General features: G+C 41.2%; 1 protein-coding gene across 2 annotated transcripts in view; it reads right to left on the reverse strand.

The window, feature by feature from the left end:
• The window catches only part of PPP2R3A (protein phosphatase 2 regulatory subunit B''alpha), a 211,292-nt gene extending 205,467 nt beyond the window's left edge, over nt 1-5,825 (reverse strand). For both annotated transcript variants that reach the window (XM_024746252.1, XM_024746251.1), the window contains exon 1: nt 5,745-5,825. The gene's annotated coding sequence lies outside the window, so the exon portion shown is untranslated. The remainder of the gene's footprint in view (nt 1-5,744) is intronic.
• Between the last annotated feature and the right edge of the window lie 4,298 nt (nt 5,826-10,123).

Here is a 10,123-nt window from a genome sequence, read left to right on the forward strand (position 1 = left end):
GTGGCCCTAGGAATGACAGCTAGATACATATTCCCTGACATAGCCAAGTATTCCATTTTCAACATGCCAACAATCTGGTCTTTGTTCATCAGTTCACTGAAAGGATGATGTCAGGGTCACTGGAGCCCTGCTGGTCCTTAGGAGTTCTATGGCTTTCCAGATAAGAAAGAGACTAAGGGCCTAATCACCAACATCTGAGCCTCAAGGGTCCTGGCAAAATATCTCCTCAGTGAAAAGCACAAAGTCTCCAAAACAAATATAAGCAAGATCCCTCCGAAATGGGGTAGACAGGTAATCAGGCACGACTGAGATACGTCCCTGAAAAGTCAGGAGAAGCGTTTGGGTAACCAACACAGACTAAGCACCTACCATAGAGACATGTAAGACAACTCCCCCTGCCTCATCACTCCCCTTTTGGTTAAACATCTCAAAAGATTTTTCCAACATTCACCATTTCCATTTCCTTACTTTCTATCCACTTCAATCTGGCTTCTGCCTTTTTCAATCTAAAACGGTTGTTGCTAAGGTCAAAGACTCCATTTGCTAAAGTCAGTACATCATTTTATGTCTACATCTTTACTTGATGACTCCTCTTTTTAAAATACTCTCTTCCCTTGCCTTTCATGACACATCTTAAACTGGAATTAAATTTGAAAGTGAGTTTCTAGGACAAAAACCGAGTATAGTTTAAATTACTCTCGAAAATTCTTTAAATGGCCTATTACGTAAAGCCTAACTGATTTTTGTATGCATAACTCTATACAGTAATGAACAGCATATATGTATGCATGCATGCATGCAAAAAACAAAAAAAACAGTAAGTATACCTGCAAAATAGAACACTTTCTTTCATCTAATTAGAAACACCTTCAAATATATTCGGTTAAGTTTGCATACCTTAAGGGCAAGCAAGGTGTCATTCCACTGTACCTCTGGCCACTTCTCATCCCTCTCCTGGGGTTACCCTCCTTGACCCAACTTTGAAATGCTGGGCCTGAGCCCTCTTCTCTTCTTAATCTCTATAGATGGTTCTCAATTTCCACTGCTCAGTGGAATCACCTGAGGACCTTTTAAAAATCCCAGGCTGCAATTCAGAGCAAGCAAACAGAAAGAGAAATTGAGGTAGGCCCCAGCATCAGTATTTTTTAACCATTCAATGTTTCCAATGTGTAGCCAAAATGAGAATCACTATTCTATACTCTCTCCTTACAGCAGGCATCACACATATGCTTACACAGTCAGAGAAGAAAATAAACAAAGCAGGCCAGGAATAAGTTTTAGGGAGTGGTAGGCTCTTTGGTGGACTAGAAAGCAGCTGGGATCAGCTGTGACAGAGCTCCAATCAACTGCTCTCATATGGGAAAGCCCGCTCAGTAGTGCTACATCTTCTCACTTTTAAAGAAAACCTCCAAAATCTGGATTTTCATGGGAAATCTTCAGATTTTAAATTACTGGCAACTAACTCAAAATTAAACAACAACAACAAAAACCACTGTATGTGAAAAACAACACAGATCTGTAAACCAGATTCAGCTCTGGGCTGTGGGTGTACAACCTCTGTGCGGGGTAATTCCATCTACACCCTTCAATTTACACCTAAATATTTATATCCCCAGTCCATCACACCCTTCTGGGCTCTGGATTTGAATTATCAAATGCTTATGTGACATCTCCACTTCTCACCAGTCCCAAAGTGAACTGTAATTTAAACCACCTCAACCATTTATTCTTCCAATGTTCTCTAGCTCAGGTAACACCATTCACCTGGCTGGGTAAGTGAGAACCCTGGGCTTTATTCTATACACATATTTCTCCCTCTCACTGCTTGTACTGTATCAATCAACAAATCCTATCAATTATGCCTCCTAAATATATCCCTTGCATCCATTTACTTCTCTCCATCTCCTCTGCTACCAACTTGGTCCCAGCTATCAGTTTTTCTCTACCTTTCCACAGTGTAGTTTTCCCTCTGTATCCATGGATGTAAACCTGCAGATATGGAGGGCTGACTGTATTACGCCATCTTATATAAGGGACTTGAGCATCCGTGGATTTTGGTATCCAGGGGGGTCCTGGAACCAATCCCCAGCAGATACCAAAGGCTGACTGTATTAGCCAGCTCAGGTAGCCATAATAAAATACCATAGACTGGGTGGCTTAAACAACAGAAATTAACATTCTTACAGTTTTGGAGGATAGAAGTCCCAGATCATGGTCCAGCAAGGTTGGTTTCTAGTAAGGACTCTCTTCCTGGCTTGTAAATGGCTATGTTCTCACTGTGAGCACATGGCCTTCCCTTCCTCCTCTTCTTATAAGGCCACCAATTTTATTGGATTAGGGCCCCAACCCTTATGACCTCACTTAACTTTAATTACCTCCTAAAGACTATCTTCAAATATAGTCACATTAGGGATTAGGGCTTCAAAGAGCAATTTTAGGGGGACACAATTCACTTTATAACACACTGTAATCTTAGTTAGAATCAGTTTTCTCCAACATCCACTCATTTCCTTCCAAGCTATTCTCTCCAATATGACCAGAGTAATCTTTTACAACCACAAATATTTACAAATGTGTGTGTGTACATATCTGACCCAACAATTCCACTTCTAGGAATTTATCCTACAAATATATTCACACACATGTGAACTAGCATATGCATAGTATGGTTTGTTATAGTAAATTACTGGAAACAATTTAAATGTCCCTCAACAGAGGAACACAGTTTAAATGTCCCTCAGTAGAGGATCCATTAAATAATCTGTGTATCTATACAATGGAATACTATACAGTCATTCAAAAGAATAAGAAAACTATATAATAGAATGGAAAGATTTCCAGGATATTGTTAAGAGAACAAAACAAGGAACAGAACAGTGTGTACAGTATGCTACCATTTGCGTAAACAACAGGAGGAAAGAATATGCATTTGCTTGAATGCCACAGAAAATGTCTAGAATGATACATAAAACTACTAACAGTGGTTATCCTGCTGGAAGGTATGAGGAAAGTGGCAGCTGGGGGAGGAAATAAGACCCACTGCAGACATTCTGATCTAATGGGCCTGGAGCATGGCCCAGGCACTGGTATTGTTTTAAGTTCCTCTAGTGATTCTGATAAACAGGCTGGACTGAGAACTGCTGCTCACCGTGCCTTCACCTACTTTCCTAGCTTCATTTTGTATCATCCGGCCCCTATCACTCTCCATCCTCCAGCTATACTGGCCTCTGAATTCCCAGAAAAGGTCCTGCTCCTTCTGCCTGGAATACAGTCCCCCAAAGCTTTACCTTGTAACTTCTATTTATTCTTCAGTCTACCTCCCCTTATAGGTTACTTCCCAAAGAAACCCCTAGTTTCCAAACTAGGTCAGTACCCCTTTGTGATGTACTCAGAGAACCCTGTACTTCCAGAATCTATCACAATTGTAACGAGGAACTGTATAATTATACATGTATGTGTCTGTCACTCTTTAGACTGTAAGGTCCAGGAGTTTAGAGATCACATCCGTGGCTTTTACCACTGTATTCCCAGACCTAAATTAAGGTCTGGCTGGCAAGGTAGGCTCTCTCTCAGATGTTTGTTAAATGAATGACTGCTCTTACCTTCAAACCCAGCAGAGTAGAAAAAATGACACAGAAGCAAATGAGGACAATGCAGTGTCATTAGTGTTAAGACAAGCAGTCCCTTTAGAACAGTGGTTCTCAACTGGGGGTGATTTTGGCCCTCCCAGGGGACATCTGGCAATGTCTAGAGGCATTTTTGAGTGTGGGTGGTGTGGGGTGTGTGACTGTTTGACTGTCACAACTGTGTGTGTATGCAGGCGGACTACTGGTAACTATTAACTAGAGGTCAGGAATGCTGCTAAACATCCTATAGTGCACAGGATAGCCTCCATGAGAAGAATTATCTGGTCCAAAATGTCAGTGGTACGTCTAATTTAGAGGACGGTCATACTCAAAAGGGTGATCAATTCTATGCCAGGCAATGGGGTTTTTCGGGGGGGGGGAGGTGGGGTGAGGAGGATGTCAAGAAAAACTTCAGAGAGGAAGTAAAGCTTTAAGCTGTGTGTTGAAGGGTGGTATGGACCATATCAGTGTAGACTGTTTGCCAGAAGTAATGCGAAGCCTCTGAAGCGTTTAAAAGCAAAGTTATGGTTTGAACAGGCACCCACCTCAAGTAGCCCATACCCCAATATTACTCATCTCCTTTATTCCCTTCTTGCTGAAATGAACCTTTCATTCTCTTAGGGCAGTGTTTTCAGCTAAACATTGAGGCCAAATTAAGTCAGACTAAGATAAAGTCGTATAGCCCTTTCAATCTCCAGAATATTAGCTGTATTTTAAAATATGCAAATACTTATGAATACAAATAAATCTTTAACTGCTTAAAGTTCAGATTATTCGTAGATAAAGCTATTTTTTGAACTCAACAGCCAGGTTGGTCCTGGTAAAGACTTCTCCAAAGCTTTCCATTTAAAAAAAACTTCTTTCCTCTGTCCTCAATTTCTGAGCTCCCAGAGTTAGAAAAGATTCAAGTTTTTCCACAAGTATCTCATGCTATAAGTTCTTCTGCCAGAGAGGACAGGATGCAATAAGTGTGAATAAACTGTATGTATAAATTAGTCTATAGATTTTTTAAAAGGCTTTCACTAAAAGTCATGGATACTCCTGGAAGAAATGAAATTGAGGTAATTTAAAATAGTATGACCAAAAAAGAAAACGGTGTTTTACTATAACACAAGCCTGTTGCCTACTGAGCTGGAAACACACTCTGCTCTAGTATGGCTATTCTTAGGGTCTCAGACTGGGTGCTCTCTCTATGAGAAACTGAGGCCTGAGACTAACGAAGAACAAAGAAAAATGCTTGGCACGGAAGGTTTGGGCGATGTTTTGTACATAAAAGATTTGAGGAGGAAGACTTCCTCAGATTTTGGAAGGCATACTAATCACTCTTTTTTTGCTTACGTGTTAAAAATTTTTATTTCGTGTTTCCAGACCACTTCCTAATAAGAAAATACCTTATAATTTACAAAGAGCAATATATCCTCCCTTACATTTGCTGACCACTAAAACTGGATACAGTTTCCTTAAGCTTTACCAGAGTCAGAGGATTGGGAATAACGTGAGCATAGCAGAGTTCAGATGTAACATCAACTCCAAGGCCGGCCAGCTGGTTTCCATCGAGAGGTCCCCCAGGAGAAAGCCCCTCCGAGGGAGGCGGCGGCCGGGGTCGGCGCGGGAGTGAGACCCACCGGGGCGGCCCAGCGGCGGCCGCAGGGCAAGGCCGGGGTCAGCCCGACCCCTGTTTACCTTTGTTTCAGGTACTCCCTTTCCCAGCCGGGCCCGGGATCCCGCCCGAGGCCGCGAGCTGGTGACACATCCTTCTTTGGCCAAGTCGGGCCGAGGTTGGTCAGGGGGCGGGGAAGGAAAATAAAGGCTCAGCGCCTAACGACGTGACTCTCAGTTCTTCCAAAACGTTGGCATTTGTTTCTCTGCCAAGCTTTCCTATTAACAAGTTCCCGAGGGTTGTACGGGCGAACTGGACCCCCAGCCCCCCGAAAGTGGGAGGGACCAGGCCGTCCCCCGCCTTCCCTCCTCCGTGGGCGCCCCCGGGACAGGCCGTTTCCACACCTCCCGGGCTGACAATGCCCACTCCGCGCACCGCCCCCCTCCCTCGCCACAACCCGCGGGCCGAACGCGGGACGCGAGGGCTCCGGGCCGCGCGGCGGGCGGCCCCACGCTTACCTCAGCGCCCGCGGCTCCTCCTCTGGCTGCTGCCTCCGCTCGCGCACAGCCTTGGCCGCCAGGGCTCCGGGCGGCGCGGGATGTGGGCTGGGAAAGCGGCGCGTGAGGAGCTGAGGCCCAAGCGCGCCCCGCCCAGCCGCCCGTCCACCCCTTCCCATCCCTCAGCCCCACCCTCTGCTGTGGGCTCGGCGCCCCGCCCCTCCCTCCAGGCTCCGCCCCTCCCAGCGGACCCCGCCCACTCTGCCGGCCAGAGAGTGAAAGGGGACACTCAGGGGCGCCGCAAGAGCCGCCAGGGCCGCTGTCCGTGCAGTCCCCTGTATGGCGGGCCTGCGGGGATGCGATTCGTAGTGCTTACTACGATTTGGCGGATGAGAGTTTCACTCTCTGATTTATTATTACTGTTATCGTTGTTGTTATCTTCATTTAGTTGTTTTGTCCTCCTGTAGCCGACTGGATGGCTCCACTGAGGCCAGAGGCGGTGGACAGGTAGCCCTCACCGCTGACCAGACACTCCCTGTCACTCCGATCCTACCTACCTGTGGCCAGCACCTGCGCCACATGTCATTATGATATAGTGAACAAGTTGTGTGAATTTTGAAAGAAGAGATATTTATTTTTAACAGTTATTGTTAAATATAACACAAATATAGAAAGCCGTATAAAACCAATGTACAACTTATGAATTATCCTGAGACATAACACCCTTATAACCACTCCTGAGATTTAACACCATGTGAAATGGTCTGGTTTAAAACATAAATCTCATCGCGCGCTGGGGGGACTCAACTTGGGAAGGTCTTCCCAAAATTGCCTTCCTTGTAACTGACACAGGAACTCATAGGCCACCTGCCCACAATCATGTGCTAAGAGCACATATGAAAAATGTGAAACAGTGAAATTCTTAATTAAAAAGATAAATCAATAAATACATAAATATGTAAACAACTTAAAAAATAAGTCAATCAGGAGATTGAACAAACAGCATGAGTAAGGAGCACCTAGGGGTGGGAGGTAGGTGGGTACGTGAAGACTTAAAAATAGCCAGGGATTAGGTGGCCTGCAAGGACAGGTCCTGGACACCTAGCTGTCCTCACTCTGTGTCACTAGCACCTAGCACAGCACCAGGCATATAATAGGTGCTGTGTGTGTATTATAGTTCAAGGAAAGAAAAATATTATATATATATATACAGTTGACCCTTGAACAAGGTTGGGCAGGTTAGGGGCGTCAACCACCCACCCACCTCCCTTGCAGTGGAAAGTCCTCTGTACTGCTATCTCTACCTCAAAAACAAAGGAATTGATAAATGACTCACCTAAGGGCAGGAAGCTGAAAAAGTAGATAGAATCAGGACTCAAAACCCTAGTTGTTTTGACTCCACATACTGCAATCTCTAATCAAACAAAACTTTTCCCCACGTTTAAAGGTCTGTAACATGAAAATCCAAGTACCGTATTTATTGGAAAATATCTGCATATAAATGGACCTGCAAAGTCCAAACCCTTGTTGTTCAAGGGTCAACTGTATAACCACCCAAAACATGCTTTGCCTACTGAACAATTTCATCCAAGGTCAGATCTTCCAATAGCTAAAATGATGTGCTCTGTAAGATGCCTTCATGCCTTTGAAAGAGGTCATTATACTTTTAACCTTATACTGCTTTCCAGTTTAAAAAAAGCCCTTTCGTGTGCATTAGTGTATCTTACTTGAGACTTAGAGCAGTCATGTGAGAAAGGCAGGGCAGGACGGAAGGACTTTGCAAAGGTCACAGTGTAATGCATACCTGTAAGGAAGGGAAGTACACAATGAACTATACAACAATTTTAGTACTGCTGACCCTGCCAATCTCTGCTGGATTCCTGGTTTGCCTTGACAGTTTTATTATCTGAATTTTTAACATTAGAGCTTTTTGGGCTCCTTTGCCATACTTTTATATGCAGTATGACTTGAATTTATAAAGGACACAACATCTAACTTGAAATTTGATTCAGTACGACAGAGTCGGCATCTCTGTCGTAAACACCTTGGCGAATTAGGGTGGAGAGCTGCCAATTCGCCACTGTTTACTGAGCATCCCAGCTCGGTGGTTTGGTGATGGAAATACAAAGAATAGAAAATGCGTAAGACATCATTTTTGCTCTCAAGGGGTTTATGGCCGAATTAGGGAGAACGATTTGAAAATAAATGAGAGTTTAATTTATTTGGATGGTAGGGGAACATTCCTGAGCACAATTAATTCTATTAGGTGTAGGGAGACAGTATGGCAATTCTTTTCAGAGAAGAGAACATCTGATTTTTTTAATTATGGAAAAAGATCAAATATTGCAAAAGCAGAGAGAATAATATGTGACCTACTATGCTCTCATCGCTCAGCTTTAACAGTTACCATCCCATGGCCAATTTGTTCCATCTGTATCCTCACCTTCTCTTTCCCTCCCTGGATTATTTTGAAGCAAGTCACAGCAGCGTATTATTTCACCCATAAATATTTTACTATGTATCTCTAAAAACTAAGGTCTATGTTTAAAAACAACAAAATCATTTATCTTTAAAAATTAATGATTTCTTAACATCTAGTCAGTATTCAAATTTCCCCAATTTCCTCATAAATGTTTTAAATAGTTTACTTCTTCAAATCAGGATTCAGACAAGGTCCTCATATCGTATTTTTAAAAAAATAATGCTTCTTTTTTATATTTATTTATTTATTTTTAAATTTTAATTTAATTTAATTTAATTTTTTGGCTGCACCAAGCAGCTTGTGGGATCTTAGTTCCCCAACCAGGGATCTAACCTGGGCTTTTGGCAGTAAAAGCAAGGAGTCCTAACCACTGCACTGCCAGGGAATTCCCATCACATTGTATTTAGTGAAAACTCTTAAACCTTTTTCTTTCTGTGCACTTTATATACTGAAGAAATCAACAGTTGGTCCTGTGGATTTTTCCACATTCTGCACTTTACTGATTACACCCCTGAGGTGTTGTTTAACATGTTCCTCTACCCCTGTATTTCTCATAAACAGATAATAGAACTAGTGACTTGATCAGATTTAGGAAAATACAATCCATAATAAAGAGAAAAGTCAATCAATCAAAAACAAACCCAGGACTGTCATAGATGTTAGTATTAGCAGATAAAGATATTAAAACAGTTACTCTAATTGTGTTTTAAATGTTCAAAAAGTTAAGCAGAGACATGAGATGCATAAAAAGAACCAAATTCTACTTCTAGAGATGAAGATGACAATGTCTGAATAAAAATATACTGGATAGATTAGTGACAAATTAGATGTTGCCAAAGAAAAGATTAGTAAACTTGAAGTCACACCAATAGAAATTTCCAAAATGAAGCATACATAGGAAAAAAATATTATGAAAACATAAAGAGAATCAGTGAATTGTGGGACAATTTTAAGCGGCCTAACATATGTAAATGAAGTCTCCAAAGGAGAGAGATGGTGACAAAAATATTTGGATAAATGATGGCCTAAAGTTTTCAAAATTGATCAAAACTATATACTCACAGATCTAAGAATTTCAACACATCCAAACACAAAAATCCATAAAGAAAGCCACATGAAGGCATATCAAAATCAAATTACTCAAAATCAGTAATACGGAGAAAAATCTTAAAAGTAGAAGGAGAAAAGAGACATGTTATATATAGAGGAACAAAGAAAGGATGACAGCATATCTCTTGTTGGGAACAATGCAAGCAAGAAGATAGTGAAATAACATCTTCAAAGTACTGAAAAGAACTATCAATCTAGAATTATATTCTCATCTCAAAAATGAAGGCAAAATAAAGACTTTTTCAGATGTACAAAGTCTAAAATAATTAATCCTAGCAGACCTGTACTACAATAAATGCTAAAGGAAGTCTCCATGCATAAGGAAAAATGGCACCAAATGGAATTATGGATCCACAGAAAGGAAGGAAGAGCAAAAAATAGTAACTGCATTATAAATACATAAAATCTTAAAGTTATTATTAAATCTCTTTAAAAGATGCTTTATTATTTAAACAAAAAATACAATGTATTATGGGTATGATTGCCAGATAAAATATGGGGTGCCCAGTTAACTCTGAATTTCAAATAATTGTTACCTTTTTAGTATTTCAAAATATTGCATGGAACATACTTATTTAATGAAGTTATTTGTTATTTATCTGAAATTTAGATTTTACTTGGTGTCATTCATTTTTATTTGCTATATCTGGCAATCCAATTTTGAGATTTATAATGTATGACAAAAACAGCAAAAAGGCTAAGAGAGGAAATAAAAGTATGCTGCTGTAAGTTTCTTATACTGTATGGATACGTGAAGTGGTACGATTTCACTCGAATTTAAATTTTGATAAGCTAAAGATTCATACTA

Source organism: Neophocaena asiaeorientalis, unplaced genomic scaffold (assembly GCF_003031525.2).
Source record: "Neophocaena asiaeorientalis asiaeorientalis breed wild unplaced genomic scaffold, Neophocaena_asiaeorientalis_V1.1 scaffold437, whole genome shotgun sequence".
Classification (NCBI taxonomy): domain Eukaryota; kingdom Metazoa; phylum Chordata; class Mammalia; order Artiodactyla; family Phocoenidae; genus Neophocaena; species Neophocaena asiaeorientalis.